Source organism: Podarcis erhardii (assembly GCF_964252035.2).
Source record: "Podarcis erhardii genome assembly, chromosome: 16".
NCBI classification, from domain to species: Eukaryota; Metazoa; Chordata; class Lepidosauria; order Squamata; family Lacertidae; genus Podarcis; species Podarcis erhardii.
Window position 1 is genome coordinate 31931465 of NC_138514.1, and position 23013 is coordinate 31954477.

The 23013-nt window shown below is 42.7% G+C and overlaps 1 protein-coding gene and 1 long non-coding RNA gene across 39 annotated transcripts in view; one reads left to right on the forward strand and one right to left on the reverse strand.

Moving 5' to 3' along the window:
* Positions 1-23013, forward strand: part of MSI2 (musashi RNA binding protein 2) — a 416302-nt gene that overhangs the window by 267595 nt on the left and 125694 nt on the right. The window lies entirely within an intron of this gene.
* Positions 12428-17360, reverse strand: LOC309331645. The gene is made up of 4 exons (XR_014151926.1): positions 17175-17360; positions 15784-15906; positions 15628-15701; positions 12428-13143 (listed from the first exon to the last, which is right to left on the reverse strand). It is a non-coding gene; the product is annotated as an uncharacterized lncRNA (long non-coding RNA).

Sequence of the window (23013 nt, forward strand, 5' to 3'; positions counted from 1 at the left end):
GGCAAGTAAGGTAGCTTCCTGCGTTCGTATGTTGTACAGATCTGTTGTACAGTAAAACTACCACTTTCCATGCAGAAGGTGCCAGATCCAAGGACCTCAAGTTGCCGGACATTTTTTCCCTATTCCTTGGAGAGCTGTTCCCAGTTGTGGTAGACCAACTGATGGGGAGTTGCAGTGAAAAACATCTGAAGAGGCACCAGGTTGGTGAAGATTAGAGTAGATATTGCTAGGCTAGGGAGAATGTATGGAGGAGGCAGACCTCACCTAGGGGGACTAAGTGCCGCCTCAGGAAGGCAAGTCACAGGTGTGGGGTGTGAGGGGCCAACTGCCTTGGTGTCTTGGGCTGCACAATGTAGACTGATGTCAGAACAGGCTAATAGAAGTTTTTTAAACCTACCTTCCCCACCCCCTCCTCTCAGTGGAGGAACTTTGCCTCAAGCATTCAAAGCACTTGTTCCTAAATTGACTAGTTAGCCTCAGTGGTAAGAATTACCTCACTGAAGTCAGCCAGCACCCTAATCTGGACTGAGTGGCTTTGTGGAAGTGGGGAGTGGGAATGAGAGATTCAAAAAACCTTCTTTTTTTCTTGAAATAAGTCAGAGATGTTTCCTTTTTAAGTTGTGAGAATTAACACCATTTTCCAAAAGTGCAAAAAGCTGCAGATAGGTGACTCCCCCCCCCCCCGCACTTCCTTTTCACCAGCTGTCTTTTTGAACTTGATTTGAAACACACTGAAAATATCTCTCTTTGTGATCTATTGAAAGTTTCCATTATTGACTGGTAGAAAGATTTGCTCCCCCTCCCCTTTTGGTTTTGCTCGTGGGCAAAAGATAATTGTAAAAAGTCCTGTGTTTATCTCAAGAGAGCAGTGTGGTCAAAGTAGCAGAGGGAGGCAGTTGCCTCAGGCCAGCTTTGATTGATGGCTTGAAAACTTTCTTTGCAAATATACCGTATATATCTCACCACAGATTTTATATCAACCATCTTGAGGGGAAAGTATCTTGGGGTTTTTTTTTGGGGGGGGGGTATTTAAGGCAACTTAACTAATTTCAAAAGAGTGAGGAAGGATTGGGCCCAATCCTTTGGCATTTGAGCTCTCACAACACACTCAGCCACCCCTGTATCTTGATGGTTTGTTGTTCCTGGTAAACCATTGTTCCTATTTCCTGCCTCTTGGGGAATTTTTTTGGGGGGGTCATCATTCTCTCTAAGAGCAGGAAAGTTTTTAACTTAAGATTTTTTTCCCCCTAAAATACAAAGTAGTATAATAAGCATCTGTGAGCTTCCAATAGAATATTGTGGTGTCGGGGGGGGGGGGGAGGTGGAAATCAACCTGCTTATGCTCCAAACTGCTCATTGGGGGTTTTCAACTCTCCTCCCTGAACTATATGGGAATGTTTCATGGGTGACGCAGCAATAAAACTTCTAGCACATTTGCAAAGCTAAGCAGGGTTCGGTATGGTTTCATACGGGATGGAGGACCATGTGTTAAGATTCCTGCATTGCAAGGGGTTGGACTACATGGCCCTCAGGGTCCCTTCTGACTCTGCATTTCTAAGTCGTAGAGAGGAGAGCAAAAAGGAATCTGTTCCTTTTCCACTCTTCAGAATCCACTCTCTTGCCTGCTGTATAGCTGTGAAATTCTAAGGCCTGAGCCACACTCCAACGCTCCACATCCTGGCTGTCTGCAGCCCTGAACAGCAACACTCATCCTAGCAAGTAGGGATGTGCTGCAACATTTTATCACAGGCACCATGTTTTTAAAAAGTGCTATCCGGTATGCAAATATAGTATTCTTTTTTATTGGGTTAAAGGGAAATGAGTTAGCTCTTTTTGGTGACAGGCTTGTGTTAATTTGCAGTGGGTAGTTGCACCCTAAAATCAAGGAGAAAGTGGTAGCTTTTGCGGGCAGGTGGGGGTGGAATGGCTGAGGCTGCTTTTTGGCTGCTGAGGTGGTGAGGACTTTGTCAGCCTACAGGATAATTGCTTTTCCCAACTTCTAAATTATCTCTCTAGAGGCCTGGCATAAAAATTTATGGATGCTTAACAGTTCTCACATATGTAAATAAAGATTGGAAACTAATTGGTCTATGCAAAGCGAGAGGAAAGGGTGGTGGTGAGGCACCAAGAGCTGTTGTAACATGGATTCACAACAATCCATCTCCATGGATTCATTTCACTTAAAATATATTGGTCAGATGTTTTTGTCCTGCTTTGAGGACTAAAAGGTGGGCTGCACCAGCTATTAAGAACATTGCCCTCGAATTGCCCTCTGCTAACGGATTTCTGTAATCCAAACCTTGGAGGCAGACAAAAGGTGGGGCGATTGGATTTACTTCCTCCAGCTCACACAGCAGGATTGCATTCAAGTTAAGGTACTTCAAAACCCTTTAGATGGCTTTCAAAGGCTTTGACACCAATAAGTAATTACAATTACTGATTTCCCTGCCAGCTCTCCAAAGTGTTTAAAAGTAATTAAAAATGGTTCTCCTTGGACCACCTCAACTTATGCTGTGGCTAGAAATGTAGCTGAGCAGAACTGGCAGCACAGCCCATATTGTGCTCTGCTTATAAAAAGAAAGGGTTGCCACCAAAGTCTACCTGAAGTGGAATTGAAGGTGGATTTGAATCCCCCCCTCCTCCCCATAAATTCTGTAAACAAACATGCATACATTTATCTAACACATTTTTAACCCATTTCAGCCAAAAGGGCTCCCTGAGAGACTTACAAATCACTGTTTTTAAAAGAAGCAGCCTTTGTCCCTCAGACTTACAATCTGAAATATGTGAAGCAAAAGGAAAAGCAGATGGGGAGGGAAATGGAAAGTGAGCAAGCTCGAGCACTACTTTCTTAGGAGTGCTAACAGAGCGGGCCTGCTTCCCATCTCTTCCCCACTCCCTCAGCCTGATGAAATGGCTGCTGCTAGTTGACAGCTGAGGAAGAGGCAAATGCAGATGTTCTCAGATCTGCTGGTGTGGCCTGGTTTCCCATCTCTCCCTTGCTCTGTAGCGCAGTGGAATGTGACCTGGATTCTGTCTCACCCGTTAGTGCTTCACTTAACTGTTTTAATGCATCTAGAGTACTGGGCACTAGAGTGCCCTTGAAGTGGTCTAAACCAGAAATGGAGCCCACATGCACAACAGCACCAAGAGTCTCTCTAATGCACTAATATTGGATGCAACTCTAGGGGCATTAAATGCTGTAGGAGCTGTGCAGCAGCAACACCCTATCACACTGTGCTGTCAACTCCAGCTTCTTTAAGATTCAGGAAGCCACCTAGGAGCTTGGGGAAATTTCAGTCACACATGTGTTTGTAAAGAACTCTGGGGTTTTTAAAAGGCAGCCTTGAACCATAACTGCAAACTATGCTGTACTTCTTTTGAAAAGAAAAGCAAAAAAAAGAGGCAAAAAAACATAAATAGAGGAGCCCTGCTGGACCAGGGCAAAGATCCATCTGGTATGGCCTGTTGCTCCTCCTAGGGCCCAACCACAAGCCTTCAAAACCTCACAAGAAGGATGCAAAGGCCTCCCTTGTTGTTTGCCCCCAGCATCTAGTATTCAGAGATGTGCTGACTCTGAACCTGGAGGTTCTATTTTGCTACTTTGGCCATTGAGAAGACAGTTTTCCTGTGCAAGAGTCTTAAATATGTCAATAGATAAAGTCCCATTCTGCCACTGGATATCACTCTTAAAGCATTTTTAAATTCAGGTTGGACTTGCCATCAGGTGACCATTCTGTCTCCCACCCCCTGACATCTCCTGTCCCACGGAATCCCTATTAGACTGGCAAGCGGTGAAAAAGAACAGCAGAAGATCAGCCTTTCAGGGAAAAGGGTGGCTCATTTTGCCTGGCATTTTTAATAAAATTCCTGAAGTATGTCAGAATTAGCCGCCTTTTCTAGGACGCTTGGTGATTTATTTTGTTAAAGTGAGGCATTATTCATAATTATGTGGTTTTATGAGGAGTGTGCCGAGCAGTATCCTTCCAGCACAAGGCTGTGGGAGACGGAGCAGTATTTAAATAAGAGCCCTGGGGAAAGGGCATGCTTACATTTCACAGTAGAAGATCCACGCAGTTGTCGTTTCAGCCTATTGAACCACCACATAATTACCCCCATTCAGCACTTTGGCTTGCCTTCTTATTAGCTGTCCATCACGTTCCGATGGGGAGAATCACAATATTTAAAATAACACAGATCGTTGGACAGCACTGGGTGTTGGATGGCATTGAACTTTGTAAATGCAGTTAATGGCAGGTCTTCCAGATATAATGCATGGAGCACCAGCATGGCACATGGGATCAAGTGTTGGGTTGGGAGGCATAGCAAGTCTGGTTGCAAAAAAATATTTGGGTGGCCTGAGACAATGCTCTCTCCGCTGAAATGTTTGTGGGGGAAATGATGATAATAATGTGTCTCCTTAACCTCCTAAGGTGTGGTAACTTGTGATTTTAAACCAACCATAACTGATTTCCCTAAGGGGCTTAACCCAACCTTATATTTAAGCTTTGTGTCAATTTTCTTTTTCAAAATAAGAAGGCAGCGTTGACTGGGAAAGCTCCTATGTTCCAAGTGCTGAAAATAGCCTCTCCCATTATTTTGGCCCTGGGGCTAGAGCAGCAGGTAAGCCTGTGGCTCCTGGCTCAATGCAGACCGACTGAAGACAGCTATGTTATCTGTCCACTCATCAGGCCTTCCTTGGCTGTTAATGTTGATGTTTTGTTCAAGTTCTGCAATAGCCACAGGAAAGAGCAGGTGCCCACTACTCTCACTTGGGCTAATAGCAACCAGGGAGAGGTGTCATCACACATTTCTGTCCCTTGATGTGGGGGCGTTTCTCTTGCTGCTCCTGCCCCATCCCACCAGCAGTAGTGACTAAAGCAGTCAGAATGTGTTCACGTGCGTTGGCTACTCTCCAACAAATTATACTGTTGCTGCTTCACTGCTGTGGAGGAAAACACACACACACACACACACACACACGCGAAGATCAAGACCAGGCAGTTCCATATCCAGCAGTATCAGGGCAGTGCATTCTCAAGTCATTGCTGCCTTAAGATCAGATTTTCTGACCAAAATAATCCTCCTCCCTTCAGCTTCTAACCCAAATAAGTCCTTCTCTTGCTTCTTGCTCTGCACCCATGGATTTAACTACTTCCCTTTGAGACTCTGGGTTGGAGACTTCAAAACCCGAGATCTAACAATCCTTTGACATGGTCTCTGTAGGGAGTTGCCTTTTCACATTAAAACATATTTGACAGGAAGTGTGTAATGGCTTCTGCTGTGAGTGAAAATGGAGCCTTATGGTTTCTTTCTAAGTTTGGGGTGCTGGGAAGTACAGGGTCATAGATTTGGGCCTGGGCAAGACAGCACAGAGAAGGCTGTGAAAACACTTCAGGAAGATAGCACTGAGTGTGCTCGTAATGTATTCACTTCTCTTTCTGCTTCCCTGCAGGTGATATTTGGTCTTGTATGTTGTTCTTTAACTTTGGGTTTCCCCGAAGATGTTCAATAAATGTTTAATGGAGAATCATAATGAAAGTCAGCTTTATGGTCATTGAGCTCAGTAGATATGTCTAATATTATTTAGACTTATAACTGTGGTTCAGGGATGGGGAAATTGTAGCCCTTCAGCTGTAGTTGGGACTTCAGTTCCCTTCAGCCCTAGCCAGTGCCTAATGATAAGGGATGATGGAAGTTATAGTCCAACAACATTTGGAGGGCCAGAAGTTCCACAGATGTGTCATATATAGTTGATCCCACAGAAGCATGGAATGTGACTTCTGATTACTGATGTAGGGTTTCTAGAAAATTTTGAATTGGAAAGTATATCATATAACCCATGGCAATCTTGTATAGCATGTGTTACTAACTCTGTAGGACTTTCAGCCATTTTGTGTTTGGTTGTAAAATCGTTGCTTTTCTTTTAGAGGCTCTGCTGCATAGGAGAGTCAAAAGTTCACAGGAAGGTTAAACGTTAAAGCTTGGGTAGTGATTATTGGGCAACCCTTGAGCCAAAATCTTGATTCTCCACTAAGTCTTTGATTAGTCCTGAAAACAAAGAACAAACAAGGTCTGGAGGCAAGGAAACTGGGGTGGTGGTGGTAAAGAAGGGGTCTAGCTAAAGTGTGAGTGACAGACAGAAAAGCCCACTGACATCACTGTCCATCAAAGGAGTAGCATGTCTTGGAGAAGTGTGGTATGGATCAGCCTCCTGGAAATGTCTGAAAAAGCTGAATTGGTGTGGCATGGAGCTTGGAGCAACCTCCTGGGCAGAATGCTGAAAAAAGTTCACAGTGCTTTAGGGAATAATTCTAACACAGCACCTCCCTGAATGTGAAGGGGGCTTTTCACAAAGGGGCCAGACTTAAATTTTGTAATGAACAACACAGGTGGAGAGCTCCTGAGACACCCTGAGCTGAGTTAATTAAATGTCATGCCATAGGGTGAAAGCCCAACCATGGGGCATTTCTGTTTGTTCAATCTATTTCTGGCTCTACCCTTTGCTGAAAAATGAGTGAACTTGGAAGTTCTCTGGAAATATAAAATGGAGTACGCCTAACAGTTTATTAGCAATAGGCCCTCGTCCTTGTTGAAAGGGGACTGGCCTGGACTTGTTCAGGAAATGCAAAAGGATACTTCATTTAATTAGTATGAGGTATGGCTGCTGGCTGATACTCACTTTTACTGGCTGAGTGGAAGGTGTTGCTTGCATTAGACATGGTACCGGATTCTGAAATTAGTTGGAGCATAGTGCAACCTCGTGCTTAAAACAAGTGCTGGGATTTTCACACAATAGGGGCTTTCCCTCTCTGCCACAATTATACTCTCAAGCAAGCAGTCCTCAGCATGGGAAGTGTTACAGCTGAATCATAGAATTGTAGATTTGGAAGGGTATACCAGGGGTTATCCAGTCCAACCCCCTGTAATGCAGGAATCCTGTCCACAGTTGTCTCTGGGTGGGCTCCAACCTCAAGCCTACTGCTTAACAGCTAGATGCACTGAGCCATTGCACCACTAAGTTTCCAAAAGGTTGGAGGCAGCAAAAATAAAAAAAGATGTCCACACTTGGTGTCACCTTGAAACTAACAAGAAGAGGGTTTGTTTGTTTGGTTGGTTGGTTGGTTGTCTTCCTGCCCTCTCACAGTGCAGGCTACAATCTGTCCTATCACACCTTATTAATTTGTTATGCAAAATAAATATCTGACTTTTTTCCAGTAGCCAGAAATAGATGAACTGAAATATTTGATGCATGCTTCCTGGGGAGACTCACCTGGGGGGGGGGTGAATGTTAATTACAGCTTTGATTTTAGATTTGACCAGTATCGTATCATTTCAGCTTCCCCAGTTCAACTCATATTGTACTCATTAATTATGTTACTAATTAACTGTGTGACCCAATGCATTTTGAAAACTGCTCTTATCTTGGTTAAATTAATACAGTTTTGACATATGCTCCTCCTCCTTTTTAGTGTACTTCTAAGTTTTTTTTTGCGAACCATACAGGTAGCTTTGCTGAATAAGTGGTACATAAATGTCAGGTTGAAATAAAATAAACTAAAACTAGAAAACTGTCCTTGGAAAAACTAAAAGAGGGGAAATTTCTGTTCCAAAATATTTTCCACCCTGCACCAGCAATTCTTATGCAGAATTATCCCCAAATGTAAAGAATTTTTGGAAACATGTAAGCAGTATATGTTGTCAACTTTGAGACTCAAGGGGGTAAGACAGAATTTCCCCCAAGGCTGAGATGTCAGTATCCAGCACGATTCCTTCCGTAGATGTAGAGGTAACATTCCTGGCTATTTAACCACACTTAAGCAATCAAGAGTGTTAGCCTGCTCCAGCCTTTTTGTCTGCACCCCAGTTGGCCTTTGCTGACCTCGCGATTATTGGGTTGATTTAGCTATTTTCAGTTTACTATACTCATCTCGGTTGAGGAATAGTTCAATTGATCAAAGGAGGAACAAATTGGTTAGCTCCCTGTCTGCTGTGAGGTTGCGGCAGGATGAACCTGTCGTATCCGTGGTCTTTGCATAAGACAGACAGCTGAAGCAGCAGGAAGCATCTCTGGGCCTTAACAGCACAGCTCATGTTAGGAAAAAAACAATGGGATCAGGTTCCAGTCAGGTCAAAGCAACAATGTTACAAACTGATTGGACATTTGAGGTGACCGTTTGAACACTCCCAGTTTGAATCACTGCTACACTACCTTGTTTTTCCCCCCTACAAGTGTGATTTCCTATCTGTGGACAGAAGAACAAAGCTGCACGGATTAAAAAGCAAAACAAAGCCAAACTTAGGCACTGTGTTTAAACTGCATAGTAAGATTTCTATTAATGATGGATAGCTTGATATGAAATTGGCCTGGTTTTATAGGGTTTCTAGGCCAGTGTTTGAGTTGGGTGGGAAGCTCATTTTTTTCTTAAAAGTTCCATCCTTGCTCATACTGTTATTATGTGCACTGATGGTGCCATGCATATGCAATCATAGAATCGTAGAGTTGAAAGGGACCCCAAGGGTCATCTAGTCCAACCCCCTGCAATGCTGGAATCTCAGCTAAAACATCCATGACAGATGGCCATCCAACCTCTGCTTTAAAGCCTCCAAGGAAGGAGAGTTCACAACTTCCTGAAAGAGACCGTTCCACTGTTGAATAGCTCTTACTGTCAGAAAGTTTTTCCATATATTTAGTTGGAATCAAACATTATGAGATGGACAAATTATTACTGCTAACCAGGTCATTGTGAGCTGTAATGACTTGGGTCTAGTGCTACCATTAGGCCAGCTAGGCAGCCGCCTAGAGCACAGACCACAAAGGGGTGCAGTACTGCTCCTTGAGGAGCACAGTTTTATATCTGTGCGGTGACCTTATAGCAATAGCTCAAAGGCTTCCAAAATCTATGCTGCTGCAAGGAATACTTCTCTTCATACTACAACAAAAACTGCTGCACAAAGTGTCTAATGTTTCTGTTTCTCTAAGGATCCTTCCTACACTTCCAGTGTCACGGGAAAGTGGTAAACCCAGTTTCTCAAAGCTCAGACTTATAAAAAATCACATATGCTCAACAGTTTTGCGAAAGAAACTAGTTAGCCTGACAGCTATGTCAGTTGAACATGCCCAAGCATCAGCACTTGACCTGTAGTAATTGGTGACAAAATTTGCAAGGGAAGAGGCACACAAAGCAAGATGTTGATGTGCCTGAAATTGAAACTTTAAAGAGACTTAAATTTTAACATCACAGTTCACAAGCTTATTCAAAATGATTTGTGTGCTAAACCATTTTCTTTTGTATTTGAGAAGGATAATCAAATATTACTTATTCTGACAATCTAAAGTGAATTAAGCAGTTTCAAATTTTGTGCTTTTAATTCTTTCTACAAGACATCTGTTTCTGAAGTTAGCAATCTTTTTGGAGTGGTGGTGGTGCAAGAGTTAGCCTTGCCTAAACTGCAAAAGAGCCTGGCACCAGCACCGTAGTGACGGATCTTGTTTTTATCATTGCATTCTCCCTCTCTCTTTGCATCCTATTACAGTATTTCAGAGGAAACTTTGACCGTTCCCATCCTTTGCCAGCCTTTTTTCATCTGGATGGATCAGAAGAAAAGTTAAATTGTGTCCAACCAGCAGTTTTCATGGAAAAGAGAAAAAGTGTTGTTTGCCCCCTTCTCTACTTATGGGACTAATTAAAATGGATTAGCAGCTATCTCGGCTGGCCTGGGCAAGGAGGTCTGGCCATTATTGTTGAAGAATAAGATGGTGATGGTGTTGACCATGGGTAGACAAACTAAGGCCCGGGGGCTGCATCCGGCCCAATCGCCTTCTAAATCCGGCCTGCGGACGGTCCAGGAATCAGCATGTTTTTACATAAGTAGAATGTGTCCTTTTATTGAAAATGCATCTCTGGGTTATTTGTGGGGCCTGCCTGGTGTTTTTACATGAGTAGAATGTGTGCTTTTATTTAAAATGCATCTCTGGGTTATTTGTGGGGCATAGGAATTCATTCATTCCCCCCCCCAAAAAAAATAGTCCGGCCCTCCACAATGTCTGAGGGACAGTGGACCGGCCCCCTGCTAAAAAAGTTTGCTGACCCCTGGTGTTGACTGACATGGGGGACCCAGGAGCCCTGGGTACAAAACTCCTGATGTTTATCGGTTATAATTGAGCACAGAGAAGGATTTTTGTTCAAGGGGAAACTTAGAATCAAGGGCAACAAAGCGCATTTTGAAAACAGTGTATGGCTTTCTACTCATGTCTCTGGAAGATTCATATGGCCACTTTTTAATATGCTGAAGGTGGGAGTTTGTTTTCTCAGGATGGATTTTTGCAGTAAAAAGTACCTGTGTGATGTACACCTGGGCATAGTTTGGCACCAGTGCTGATGTGGCTCCTCCTGAAAGACGAGGGTTGAGATATTCCTCATTGGAAAGTTTCATCTTTATGCAGTGCCATCATGAAAGAAAGAGGCGGCAGGGGGAGAGGCTGGTCCTGTTGGAAGCAAACCCTCACTCTGTGACAAAAAGGCCTTTGAAAATGATCACAGGGGCCTTTAGTTCTGTCGGCTTTTGATATAGACATAACTTGGGGGGAGAACAGGGTGCTGCCTTTGTTCAGCAGAAAAAGCAGACACACATTGTTAGTTTTAAGCTTTGGCGATAGATTCTGTCTGCTACACAGACGGCAGGAACATCTCCAATTTGATTGTATTTACATACATTCCAGTTCCAAACAGATTGTCGCCCCAACACAGATGCCTGAGCTTTCTGTTTGCTAGAGCAGAGGTATATATGCCGTTCTTTGCACTTGCTGACAGCTGCCGAAGAAAGCTGCATTTTTTTCCAGTGTGCAACCAGTTGCTCTTCTTTTAATACCTACCGGGTTTGCCTGAAAGGCATCCGTTATCTGTTAAAGCCGCAGGAGATTTTTCTTTCCTTCTGACAATCTGACATGGGGGTTGTAAATGGGTGTTTCTGTAATTGGCATGTCTCCCTGTACTCCCCAGTTCTTAAAGATATATGTAAAACATGATTATCTTAATAGAACTTCTCATTTGCTGGTGTTCATGTTAAACCCAGACCTGTTTGCTTTGATATGCATTTAAGGAACTGATGTTATCCTCCTCTTGTTGCCTGTGGCCTTGAACATTAAAGCAGACGCATCAAATCTGACGCTATATGAGAGGCTCACTCCTTACTCCTTAACAGCTCAATTTTCCTTTGAAAATATGGATCAGAAACAAACGTTGGTATGTTTGTGAGTTTGCTCTGGACGTGTGTGTGTGAGTGAAACATCTAAAGCTATGTTGTGTTGCTGCTTGTGGTGTTTGTTGAGGAGCTATTTACATAGAATATATTCTACTTTTGTAAGTGGGTAAGATGAGGGTCTTCATTGATATTCACGTAATATTTTCTTGATGATGCCATGCCAAATAGTTAAAATTATTGCATGTGCCAAGGCTCCTTTTGTGTGTTTGGTGCAGTAGGCTAGTGGCAACCAGGAGAGCTGTAAACAGAGCAGAAGCAGCAGCGTCTAAACTTTCCCATCCCATTTTCTACCTTTCTAAAATAGAGGCAACATGGAGGCCCAGTCCACACTCTTCTTGGCCTTCACATATTTGCCCAAAGACGTGCATGGTGCAGGCAATAAGCTTTCAGCCCAGCTGGTATTGGATGGAGATGTCAATTGTATGAACTGGCACCTTCATGTGTGTGCATGGGGACATCAGTTCATATAGTTGGCACCTCCATATCATCCTAATTGGGTCATGAGCCTGCCAGGTGCCGTTCTCCCCCCACTCCTTATGACTGGGCTAAGGAGCCTCTGAACCTGCCTAGTGTGTAAATGTCCCAGTCATTAGAAGCCCCAAATTCAAGGGGAAATACAGTATAATTAATAACTATGCACCAAAGCAAATGCTTTACCAATGTCCCGGCCCCTTCCTCAATTTACATCTATACTGTGTAAGGGATACTGTTTTCTTTCTTTTTAAACTATAGATAACTCTGAACTTTCAGGAAATGGAAAATGAGTGGGGGATTTTGCTGTATGTACTGGCTGCCCACTCTTTGACTGTAACATCTTATGCTTTACATTGAACTGGGCTTGGTGTGGTTCAGTGGATGAATGATATACAGGCATGCAATGCAGAGCAGATCCCACAGAGTTTTGTACAACAACCTATAGAAAGCCCATAGCAAAGATCTGCTTTCAAGCTCAAAAAGTCCTAAACACAACCAATCATTTCTTTTATAGCTGCACAAAGTATTGGTCATTCATCTCCCTGATGCCTTACACTCGGATAAAACCTTTGACTGTACAGAGATTATCTTTTTCCCAGGTTAATGTTATATGCCAGTTTATCTTAAGTATTGGGCAGCTGCTGTCTGCCCAGCAATATAGTTGCTATGATTATGGAATGCTGCCTGAAGCGGAAGAGTTATTACAGAATCAATGGAATTATTATAGCCCAAGGTCAGGTGTGTCATTTTTTTGCGCGTACTTCTCTTGACCACAGTCAGTGCTTTTATTATATCTGCTTTGTGGACTTCTGAGCTTCCAGACCCTTCCAGCTCCCCTACAATGTCTGTCATGCAGAGTGAGTGGAAGGATCAAGAGTTTTCTCCCAAACAAATCAGGGTTGAAAGGAACCTTGGCCTGTTTCCTATCACAGTGCCCCTGTCTTTGGAACAACACCCAGTGCAACAAAACTCTTTGTCCTATAAAAACATCTGGGCAATTAGACATTTTGTTTATCTAAAGCCCCAACTGGAATTGTAGCAGCCCCACTTCACAAGGCAGGCAGGCTAGGGCAGCCATTGATCTGACCTTGGACGACAAAGCCACTCGGGACACTGTAAAACCACATGCACCCTTCAAAGTGACCAAATGCTGCTGCTGGTAGCTGTGTTTTCTCTTTTCTCGGCATGATTAAAAAGACACATGAATATCTTTGTGATTAGAAGGACATATGATTTTCTCCTTCACTATCCACCCTGATTCTTCCCTCAATAACCAATCACTTAGGAGTCACCTTGAGCGCTGAGCCTCAGCTGTTGAGAAAATTCCCCCATGCGAAGTCAGTGCTGCAGACACGTCATTGCTCTTTTGCTCTGTCCTGCAGCTGTTGATCGCCTCAGTGGAGTCTGGTGATGAGAATTAAATAATTTCAGTGGCAAGAGCGGGGAGGGCTCTGAGTAGAGGCATTCTTTTCCGGCTTAGCTTTGGTAAATGGCCAATGCTGCATTTTATGCAACGTATCATTTCCCACCCCCCTTGCCTGAAACCAGATGATGAGCCACCCCTAGAATAGTTGCTCCATGCTTTCTTTGCTTTTTTTTTGCCAGATGCCGATGATTCCCAGGGAGGGAGGTGTGTCGCCTCCTAATTGATGGGCCTAAGTCAGATACATGGTAGTTTGGACTGGTAGGATTTGCGGCTTTATTCAGGTGCATCGGAGGCATTTCTAACAACCAGTGCAGCTTAGCTCCAATATCTGATAACTTTGGCTTAAATTTCTCAGTTACATCAGACATGCAGCTATAGCCAAATGCTTGCCATAAAGTAGAAGCTTTATCAAAGTGTAAAATAGGGGACTGGGTACAGATTTAACTTTCCTTAAAATCTTGTGTTTCCTTTAAAGAAAAAGAAAAAAGAGTGACTTTCTAGTGCTTCTGGGAGTACATTGTTAGCCAAAGTCACATAGGGGGAGGGTTGAGAGTTCCAGTGGCTTCTCTGCCCGGCAGATAGTTCTTTACCCTACCCCAGACAAACAAATCTGGAATCAACAAGGCAAACTGATAATAACTAAGGAATAAGTTGTGCAAGATAGAACTTACTCAAATGTACCTGCGCAACTTTTGCAGAATTCAGCTCTCCTTGGTACAAGATTTTAATTGCCTGGATATTAACCTTTTTATTATTTTATTGATTTTTATGTACGGTAAAGACAGAAAAGAGCTTGCAGTTTTCTTGGTCCTTATATGAATGCACCTTCCTTGACATAACAAAAAATCATTTATATTAAAAAATAATTATTATTTTTTGCTGTAAGGAGATTGTCAGTATTGTTCTGAACCTTTAAAGCCTTTATTTATTTATTTAAATAGTTTATATAGCACCCTTTAAGCTGGAAGTCACTAGTTATCATACAGCATAATAACTTAAAGCAATCCAGTGAGATGCATTAAGCATCTTGAGCCTATAAATGTTTACATCTTCCATATCTCAGGAAGAATAAAAAGTGGTAGAGCATGTCAAAAGTCCAAGATAGCCTGTTTCTTCTTCTTCTTTTATGGGTAGTTTCCAGAGTTTGTCACACTCAAGAGTAGGCCCACTGAAAATAATGGACCTAACTAATTTGAGTCCATTAGTTGAATACAACCCAATGATTTTAAACTGCTTTGGGGACTCTATATTGGAAAGTCTGCACGAAATATATTTATCTATATTCCAATATTTATCAATATTACAAATATTTATTGTAATATTTATATGTTGCCTCCTTGTGCCAGGAAATAATCAATGTGGCATTTTGAAAAAGTACTGCTTTGTTTAGGGGTGGGGAGCTTGTGGCGTTTCTGGCATCCAGCTCCCATCAGCCCCAGCCAACATTGCTAGTGGTCAGGGATGATGGGAGTTGGAGTCTAGCAGCATGCAGAGAGCACACATGGTTTCCTATCCCTAGCTTAGTTATAACCCAGCAATTTAATGGTATTTCTTTTGGATAATATAGCAGCCTGGGTAACAGAGAAACCTCATGATGGAGAGCCCTTTTGCACAAGCAAGTTCCTTCCGTAAGGATGGAAACAAATATGAGGACTAAGATGTGTTTCAGCTCTAATGCAGGCTAATTCATTTTGGCACTGTGCCAGGCAGGGTGATTAAATGTCCCGTGAAGTGCTACAATTTCTTGATAATGTGCGTTCTTCGTTTGATTATGTAATCAATTATGTTGCACCTAATAAAATTTCAAATGAGTTACAAAAGCGGCAAGGAGATTGTGCCAGGTCGGGACTCATTTGGGTGCATTTGGAAGTTCTTGGCTAGTCTTCAAGCGGCAACGGAATCTTTCTCTAGTCTTTCTCTACAAAGAAGCCACCCAGGGGGATGTGTCACCTGGTGAGGTGGGAGGAGTCTAGTCTGATTCCCTTCTGACTTCATCTGTCATCAAAGCAGATGCTTACTGGTCCTGACTATCAGGAGAACTTTTGCACGTGCTTTATAAATACTTAGTTTTTATTTGTATAGTTAAATTGTTTAAAGAATGTGTATCTGCCTTTCTGGGACGTGGGTGGCGCTGTGGGTTAAACCACAGAGCCTAGGGCTTGCTGATCAGAAGGTCGGCAGTTCGAATCCCCGTGACGGGGTGAGCTCCCGTTGCTCGGTCCCTGCTCCTGCCAACCTAGGAGTTCAAAAGCACGTCAAAGTGCAAGTAGATAAATAGGTACCGCTCCAGCGGAAAGGTAAACGGTGTTTCCGTGCGCTGCTCTGGTTTGCCAGAAGTGGCTTAGTCATGCTGGCCACATGACCCAGAAGCTGTACGCCGGCTCCCTCGGCCAATAAAGTGAGATGAGCGCTGCAACCCGAGAGTCGATCACAACTGGACCTAATGGTCAGGGGTCCCTTACCCTATACCTTTATCTGCCTTTCTGCTGTTACTTTCCCATATCAGTAGTTTTTAAAGATTTGTCAGTATCTGTAACTGAAATGCAGAACCGTTATAACTCAAATCTGAACAAAAAATGCACAATTTTTGGGGGGGTGGGGGAATGGCACAAAACTACCTGGAAGGAAGGAGGCTTCTGATAATTAAATGTCCCTGTTGTTATAGATCTGGGCATCTCTGTAGTTGCTACAAATCCAGCCTTCTATTTTCAGTCAGAAAAGCATGAAAACAAGGAGTGAGACTGAAGATGGAAAAAGGAAAACGGGAAGGAAGGAAGTGCTTATATATCATTTGGGCATATCAAGTTTTCAACGTGGCTTACAATAATAATGAAAATAACAATGATGAGAATAACATTAACTCCAAAGTAAAAACAAAACAAAACTAGCGGTTCTTGTTGTTTAGTCAGGGTCTTTTCCAGGGAGTCTTCTCTTCTCATGAGGTGGCCAAAGTATTGGAGCCTCAGCTTCAGGATCTGTCCTTCCAGTGAGCGAGCACTCAGGGCTGATTTCCTTCAGAATGGAGAAGTTTGATCTTCTTGCAGTCCATGGGACTCTCAAGAGTCTCCTCCAGCACCATAATTCAAAAGCATCAATTCTTCGGTGATCAGCCTTCTTTATGGTCCAGCTCTCACTTCCATACATCACTACTGGGAAAACCATAGCTTTAACTATACGGACCTTTGTCGGCAAGGTAAATGTCTCTGCTTTTTAAGATGCTGTCTAGGTTTCTCATTGCTTTTCTCCCAAGAAGCAGGCGTTTTTTAATTTTGTGGCTGCTATCACCATCTGCAGTGATCATGGAACCCAAGAAAGTAAAATCTCTGACTGCCTCCATTTCTTCCCCTTCTATTTGCCAGGAGGTGATGGGCCCAGTGGCCATGATCTTCGTTTTTTTGATGTTGAGCTTCAGACCATATTTTGCACTTTCCTCTTTCACCCTCATTAAAAGGTTCTTTAATTCCTCCTCACTTGCTGCCATCAAGGTATTCTGCCATGCACTGGATTATGGAGAAAGCTAGAGACTTCCAGTAAGACATCTACTTCTGCTTCATTGGCTATGCAGAAGCATTTGACTGTGTCGACCACAGCAAACTATGGCAGGTTCTTAAAGAAATGGGAGTGCCTGATCACCTCGTCTGTCTCCTGAGAAATCTCTTATGTGGGACAAGAAGCTAAAGTTAGAACTGGATATGGAACAACTGATTAGTTCAAAAATGGGAAAGGAGTACGACAAGGCTGTATGTTGTCTCCCTGCTTATTTAACTTATATGCAGAATTCATCATGCGAAAGCCTGGACTGGATGAATCCCAAGCCAGAATTAAGATCGCCGGAAGAAATATCAACAACCTCAGATATGCAAATGACACAACTAGGGGAGAGGGGTCCAAATAAAGACAACACTACAGCTATGCACATATATTCAGATATAACATGGTACATAGCTTATCTGAGACCAAACAAAGCACACAGTGTGCCTCAGAAACACCCTTCAGGTGGGGGAGGTACCTTGCAAGCAAATTCAGACCCTAATTCTTCGTGCAGTCCTGTTTTACGGCCAGGTAGGAACAGCTACTGAGGAAGACAGTTTTGGACGCAAGAACATAGGAAGTGCCCTCCCTGCTGGATCAGACCAAGGGCACATCTTGTCCAGCATTCTGTTCTCACAGTGGCCAGCCAGATCTCCATGGGAAACAGAACCGGAGCCCAACAGTGCTCTTCCCACCTGTGATATGAAGCAACTGGTATTCGGAGGCATACTGCCTCTGGCAGCGGAGGGAGAGCGTAATAATGGCTAGAGGAGAGGAAGAGCTAAATAGCCGTTGGTTTCTGCGAAGCCACGTCTTAATATGTGTGTGTAAGTTTAGACCTATACAATGTGAACCTATATACCTGCCTTTATCATCTGTTCTGGCTGGCGGCAATCCTGAGGTCTCCCTAGGGAGAGGGGTGCCCTTCCCTCCCATGAGATCTTCAACTGAGGCATCTGTGGCCCTCTGAATGTGGTTGGCTTCCCAATATCCATTGGTTCCTCCCGACTTGGCCATCGACCAGGGTTGGTAGGGCTGGAGAGCCACAGGTACCCTATTCCTGCTTTAACTGGAGAAAGTAAGAGTGGCTGGGACCCTCCTTAGTACTAACTTATGGTATCTCCCCATAAGTTAGTACTTATGGCTCAGGGAAAAAATGGAATTTTATTCATGTCAGTCGATAAGAGAAAGAGAGCACCTGACAGGTAGACCAGCATTTGAGTTAGGAAGCATTTTTATTTCATTGCCCTTCTTATTTTTATTTGGAGCTTTGTGTTTCCTTCTAAGTAATTTTGAACAAATGAATTGTTCAAAGGGGCAGTTAATAACTATTAACCAGAGATTTGGTTAGATGGAATTTCTTTCTATTTTCAATTGCTTTGGCATTGCAAGGTGAATGTGGATAATTAGGTTTGCTACTCGGGAGTTGTTTGAATCAAATCTGGCATGTTTATTTTTTAACTGGATTCCAGCCTTTATGATGTTTGTTTCTCTTTGCCTGTTTGAATTAATAAGAGTGGACACAATCCGCTGAAATCTTTCTCTTCATATGACTCGTGGAAATGAATGGGCGCCATCTTCTGTTCAATACATCTTTTAGTAGGAGAACTTCCCAGTGGACTGTGCCTTTAGGAATAATTTTCTCCCCTAATTACTGTGTTTGACAGAGTGGATATTGGCTGCCGTGTACTGATAACCTTGAATCTACTGAGACTCGTTATGCATCGCTATTATGCATAATATTTCTAATTCTCATTTTTGTACAAGTTGGGCCTTTAGGATCCCAAACTGTTCTCTGAGGTGCTATTTGGCTCTCACATGCTACTGCCAGGCCTATTTTGGGAGTGAAGAGCTGCAGTTGAGGAAGGTCTCCTCTGGCAGCCCGTTGATGGCGTTCCCATAGACAAGGAGCCAATTTTGAAATAAGTGGATCCCACAGACAAGCTGTTGTCATTTTCCCCTGCTTTTGTTTCATTTTTAAAACGTTGCTATCAACCAGTTGGAATATGGGCTGTGAGTATCGCAGGGAGTAATCTAATTAGTATGAAGTCAATTCACTCGCTCCTTTTGTGTCTCGTGATTAAATAAGTGGGAAAATGGCTTGAAAATTAGGTGCTAGAACGACCCAATTACATTTCTGTAGCTTTTTGTATTCAATTTCATAAACAATTTTGCTCTTCACTGGTTAATCAGTGAATGTCTTTTTTCAGTTTGAAAAGCACTTTTGAAATTATAATGCAATTAAATTGTGTGTGGATGTTCTGGCATAGTGAATGTGAAAGCTCTGGGCCTGGCAGGCCGCCATATTGTACCTTGACAGTTATGAGTTCCCAAGCTTGGCAGCTTGTGTGTGTCATCCATAATATTGGCCATGCTGGACTACTGTAAAGTACAGCTGCTTCGACCAGTTGTCATCCAAGAATGCCATATTCAGTCCCCTGTCTCTACATGCCACTTTTCTTGTGACCATGCATGCATTGTGCTAACATGGCTTCCAACACTTGTTGGATGAAAAACAGGTACACTTGTTTCACGAACCTCTCGGACAAGTCCCAAACAGGAAAAAAACACCACACAGGTGTACATGCTTGTATTCACCTAAATACTGTTTTGCACATTGTGCACAGCCAACCCCAGTTTACCACTGTCTATACATTCAACAGCAAGTTGCAGTTCTCCAACAGGTCCACCTGAATGCCAGATCTGTGCACTATTATTTTGTAGGCATACACCTAAGATGTGTTAAATGTTTACCTGTGCATGAAGCAAGCCGGTCAAGTAACTAATGACACAACTGTGTTAAGGGAACTGCAGTTTACTGTAATGTGGAAACAAGTAAGCTACTTTCATAAGTACCAGCATCTTGCACACTTTCTTAAACTACCTTCAAAATGTGTGTATTCTTCTTGAAAGTACTTTTTTCTCATACCAACTGCAGCTCTTTCCCTTGTATAAGCCTAGCTCCTCAAAGACTTTAAAATTCAAAATAAAGACACTAGCAAAGATATCGTGCCAAGTGGCAAACCTGGGTATGGGTACACTGGAAAAAGATACTTCTGTATTAGGTATGCTTTGGGTGCACATGGGAAACTGGAGCAAATAATTAGAAATTAAGCTCCCCTTTTTGCATAATAAATACCTTTGTGAGCATCTTATCTACATATTTTAAACAATGGGGTCATCATTGTGCACAGGACTTCGCAACACCAGCATCGCCTAGCAATATTCTCCCAAAAGGCCAAAGCCAATCTATGGCTAGATTTGCACATATGATTTGTTTGGGCAAATTTTGCCTGGATTCTGGCCATGCCACCTGATGCCAGTGTGGCCCGTTAGCTGGCCAAGATTCTGATCTGTCTGTCTGTCTGTCTGTCTGTCTGTCTGTCTGTCTTTAGCTCCTTTAGAATCAGCATCATCAGGCAGAATGTGTGGATAGTATTGTGCCCAATCATAAACGAGCCTATGAGAGAAGTAGGATTGGCATCTAAGTGAAGGAGCAATATCCATTGATGTAGGGTGGTTCTCAACTTATAGTTCAATTACCAGAGAAGCTCTATCCTTTGAAGCTTAGGTTATTTCATCCCCTAGGATGGAAGTGAGAGCTGCCCAATGGAAAAATCCAGGATTTTAGCATTCTTGTGGTTAGGCAGCAAAAATAATCGCTGATGCACTTTCTTACCGAGGTCTCATTTCACAAGAGAAACATTTTTTATTTTAACAAATACATTTTAAAGTACTATGCTAATGCAGCCCATTATCCACAGTTGTAAGTGGCGGCTGGGGGGGGCAGGTTCGTGGCAATGGCTGTGTGTGTGTGTGTGTGTGTGTGTGTGTGTGTGTGTGTGTGTGTTGAAGAGCAGTAGAGGCTTATGACTGTCTTGTAATGTAATCCACTGTTAATATTGCTGGACAAGATGGGACGACTGGAGACAGTTTAGATTTCCCTTCAGCAGCATCCAGTCTAGTTACATTTCTCTCTGCAACCCTCTCCCAGCAAAAACAAAGCACTTAGAAGCCTTGTGCTCCATTGACTCGTGTGCAGACAAGTTGCATTTTTAAAAGCTTAAGAACAAAATAGATATGTTTCATACAAAATAAGAGTAAAATTTACGTAATTAGCAGAGGGAGAAAGAGAGAGCAGAATGCAATTTAGGCTGAATCAAGGTAGAGAACCTGAACGTGGCAGCATGTCTGCCATCCCCCTACATTCCCTGAATATGCCCAGCCTGTCTTTTTGGCTGTTGGTTGCTTTCTGCTCAGTTCCTTTCTGCGCACAGGGTACAGGTAACTCGCCAGTGACCTGTCTGGCTGGAGTGCCACAGTGTGGGGGGGTCTCTGTAGAGTTTTGTTTTATATGTTTTGGTTCGCACCATACTTAGCTGATTTGAAGTGTTAATTAATCTTAGGGTTAAAATAGATAAAATAGTATATTCTGTCTCTTTGTCTCTGTCTTGCTCTCTCTCTTTGCAACTCGTGTTTTCAGTGGAGCTATCTGTACCTTGTGTTTTGGAAAGGGATTATCGTGAGGTGGGGAGAGCTGAATCTTAATATTTCTCTACTGCTCAGCAAAAAACCTCTGCTTTACGGCATGTCAGATATATAAAACTATATCCTTGCAAATGCACAGTATAGTCCGCTAACACTCAGTTATGATTGTCACTTCTGCAGTTTGATAGTTCATTACTCACAATTTGTGATCATACGTAAGCTATGCCCACTGCAAGTGATTCTTCTTTTCTAGGTCACCATCTTATTACTGTCTTTCAGCATGAAAATCTATTCAGATTTTGCTGGCCATAAAGCCATCTGACCAAGCATACATCCCGAGTGTCTCAGCAGGCTTTATACAAAGGACAGTCATGCACATTATGGACCTGGTCTACATGGGTGTAACCTTTCCTCCATTGCTGTGTTGCTGTATCTCTCAGCACCCATCGGTTGGAGATGAAGAGCATAAAAACCTTTCTGCAAGTTACAAGATTTCATATCTTAAAGGCAGTAAGGTCGACTAGATGACCGATTAATAAAAATGAGAGATCTTAGCTACTTGTTGTCATGCCACCTGGTATGCAGCAGCAGTCTGACCTTCAGAGTTGCCTTGCTTTGTAGTAAACATTTGGTTAGTAAAAATTGTTAAGTGAAGCTACAGCTGTCTCAAGACCAAGGCCAGCCCAATACGTTTTGGGGCCTGAGGCGAGCCACAAACTGGAATCTCCTTCCTCACCAGGGAGGAAATGATGAGTGAAGATCTACAACAAGAACAAGGTTGGTAGTGGGAAAATAAAGATCTAAATTGGGATCTGCTGCGTCTTTGCATCCTGCTGCTTGAGGCAGTCATCTCACCTTTCCTCATGGGTACGCTGGCCCTGGCTCAAGATCTAATGAGTTTGTATTAAGCAGGAATCAGGTTTCTCGCTCTCTTGCTCTCTGTGTGTGTGTGTGTGTGTGTATGTGTGTGTGTGAGAGAGAGAGAGAGAGAGAGAGAGAGAACCTCAAAATGAAGCACAGGCAGTTTTTGCAATAAAATTATATGAATATTGGTCAGTCTAACAACATCATTATTTCAAGAAACAAGATTTAAATGAATTGTTCCCAAGATGGTAAATGTGTTCTGGATTGGTAGTGTTTAAGAAAGGAAGCGTTAGAAATGCAGACATTGAAATAAAATTTATATTTAAATAATAGTTTCTGATAAAATAGTATTTAATTAAGTTTTTTAAAATACATTTTCTTGCTTTTTAAAAAATTGCCAGCTTATTGTCGAAATGGGATAGAATTGACTCGTGTGAAATTAACATGAACTGGAAATACACTGATGTATTCATCCCTATTAAACACAGACTATACTCTAAAGTCTTTCCTCCTGCTGCTATCCAGAAACCACACAGGCAACCAAGACCATGTGCCTGTCGGATTGCAGCTCTTGTCAAAGAGTTAATAAATTTAATTTGTTCTTTGAATGATTCACAGTACAATCATATACATGTGTACTCGGTGGTAAGCCTAATTGAAATCAAATACGTGAGTTATGATCCAGGGGTTGAAGCAATCCCTGCATCTGGAAAAGCCTTTTTAATTTGGGGAAGGGGGGAGGCAAGGAACAGTGGGCGGGGGAGAGATGTATAAAATTATGCACAGTGTGGAGGAAGTGAATAGACACGAGGTTTTTCTTTCCTCTCTCTTAATACTAGATTTAGGTTAGTCAACAGTAGGTACTTATTCCCGTAGTGTATAGCTAAACTATGAACTCCACTACCGTAAGATGAAGTGATGGCCACCAAACTGGTTGGCTTTAAGAGCAGACTAGTCATGATGGC